Source organism: Cupressus sempervirens, chromosome 3, assembly GCF_028749045.1.
Source record: "Cupressus sempervirens isolate cs-2001-9-10 chromosome 3, ASM2874904v1, whole genome shotgun sequence".
Lineage (NCBI taxonomy): Eukaryota > Viridiplantae > Streptophyta > Pinopsida > Cupressales > Cupressaceae > Cupressus > Cupressus sempervirens.
In genome coordinates this window covers 67,190,971-67,193,882 of record NC_143120.1, presented here as the reverse complement: position 1 = coordinate 67,193,882, position 2,912 = coordinate 67,190,971, and positions in this window count along the sequence as shown.

Sequence of the window (2,912 nt, the reverse complement as noted above, 5' to 3'; positions counted from 1 at the left end):
ATCATTTCTCAAGCATTAGTATCAAAGAAGTTATTACAGATTTTTTGTGGGAAAAATTATAGAAAAATCTTCAAGCTTACTATTGGAGGCCTTAGAGTGCCTAGATGAGGTCCAAAAACTCGATAGAAGGATGCCAATGGGGTTTCAAGCCTATAGATCAAGAGCTGAAATTTTCAAAAAGTGGTTATAATAGTCAATTAGAGCAACAATTTGTGAGTTATGGTTTTCCAATGTTGGGCTACCCAAAATTTCTAAAATAATTGTCAAAGATGTGTTTGGTTGACTCTATATGTTTTGTTAGGTTCTGTTGGCCCTAAGCATTAAGTTTGAGCATCTAGAACCTTCCTGGGTGGCTTAAAATTGCCTATTTAGGAAAGGCCCAAACATTGTCTAGAATACTTCTAAGTGATAGTTCATAGCCTTTTTTGCAATTTAGTATACTAAAGGTGCCCATGTGGGTTAGCATATCGCATTTATGAATTTTTTAATTCTACATTTGTAGTGCAAATAAGAATTCCATATTTTGTTCTTGCATTTTATGTTGTTTCTATGTTTCTATTATGATTTTATGGTATTAAGGGGAGCACCCTACATCAAGTGGTATCAAAGCTAAAATTTTTGACTGTGTGTACAAATCGCCGAATGTGAGGTAGTTCAAACTAGGATTATGGATTGGGCTGAGTGTAGATAGATCGCTAATTGTGAGGCAATTTGCAATAGGGTTTTAGTGGAAGTGCAAAATGCCTCTATGAAGAGAGCATGGTGGAAGAGCTATAGGTGTTACATTTGAGGGTTTTCAAGCCCTCCAAAGGAAAATGCAAGTATTGGAAGAACAAATGTGAAGAGGAATAAATCTTCTAGCAAGTGATGAAAGCAAGGATGAGGATGAAGTAGAAGAAAATGCTAGAGAAGAGGCCGCTCTAAACCGAAAAGAAGAGAGGATTTTTAGGGCCATCTCCAAGATTGGCAAAAGACCTAAGTTTGAAGTTCCCATATTTTCAAGAAATCTTAACCTAGAGTAGTTGATCAATTAGATAAATGAACTAGAGGAGTACTTTGAGTATGAAGATATTGATGATCCTTATAGGGCCAAGTTTGTGAAGGAAAAACTGAAGAGACATGCAAGGATTTGGTGGCAAGAGGTTTAGTTGGAGTGAAATAGAAAGGGAAAGGATAAGATCACCAAATGGGATTGGATGAAGGATAAACTAAAGCAGAAATTCATTCTTGTGGATTATGAGTTTGATTTATTGAAGAAGATATAAGGGTTGAAATAAGTAGAAAAATTTGTTTAAGAGTATATTGAAGAGTTATATCAAGTTCTCATTAGAACCGGCCATCCAGAAGATGATAATGCAAAATTTGCCCATTATCTTAATGGATTAAGACCTAGCATTTAGGATGAGCTAATTCTAGTTCAAATGAGCAATATTGAGGAGGCATACCAATTTTCCCTAAGAGTCGAGGAGAAAGTGAGCAAAAAGTTTAACAATAAGAAAAGTGAAAAAGGTTGTGGTGGAAGATCTGGTGGATGATCTTATGGTCATCATAATGATGATCAAAAGAACAAGGATGAGGCTAGATTAGTAGTCAAACCCAGAGAGGTTCAATCATTTCCATGATCAGAATAATAGAGATTAGAGAGGAAGAGGAAGAGGACAAGAATCTGGAAGAGGAGGCTTCCTTGAAAAATGTTTTCACTACGAAGAAGAAGGGCATGGAGCATTCAAATGTACCGAGTGTCAAGGAAGGATAGATCGAAGAACAACAAATTAGGGGAGAGTTGCACATGTTGATGAAGATTTTAGATCCTCACATTCTAAACATGCTAAAAGAATAGAAGTCCTAGTTAATTGAAGAGTCCTATTTAGTGGTGGGAATGAAGTTGAGCAAAGAAAGAGCTTGTTTCACACAATGTACAAATGTGAAGATAAGTGTTGTGATATGATCATTTCTAGTGGAAGTACTGACAATATAGTGTTAGAAATGATGGTTACCAAGTTGAAGCTAAAGAGGAAAAAACACTCATGTCCATACCATATTTCTTTGGTACAAGATGACCACAAGGTCATGGTCAATGAGCAGTGCCTAGTGAAGTTCAATATTGGAAGCTACCAAGATGTGGTACTATGCAATATCATACCTATAGACATATGTCATATGTTGTTGGGTAGGTCATGGTAGTTTGATAGGCATGTTGTACATGATGGGCGAGCAAATACCTATACTTTAACTAAGGATGGAGTGAAACATAAGTTGAAGCCATTGAAGGATAAAGAAGAAAAGGTATGTAGTGCTACCAAAATATGTTTTGGTGATGGAAAGGAGTTTGTTAAAGGTATGAAACATGAGCATACATGTTTTCCTATAATTCCTAAAAATAGTAAAGAAAAAGTAGAGGGGGTACCTACCAAAGTTACAGATATGTTGGAGGAGTTTTCTAATATTGTATTAGATAATGTACTTGATGGATTGGCCCTAATGAGGAAGATCAATCATCGAATGGATTTGGTTCCAGGAGCCAGTTTTCCAAAAGAGACAATACATAGAATGGCACTAGTAGAAAGTGAAAAGTTGAATAGGCAAGTTCATGAGTTGTTGCAAAAGGGGTTGATTTGAGAGAGTTTGAGTCCATGTGTTGTACTAGTAGTATTAGCACCAAAGAAGAATGGATAATGAATGATGTGTATAGATTCTTGTGCTATCAACAAGATCATAATCAATTATAGATTTCTATTGCCAAGGATGGATGATATTATGGACTATTTGAGTGGAGCTAAGTATTTCACAAAGATAGATCTCAAGAGTGGGTACCATCAGATTTGTATCAAAGAAGATGATGAGTGAAAAACTACTTTCAAGACAAGGGAAGGACTATATGAGTGGTTGGTCTTGCCTTTTGGGCTAACCAA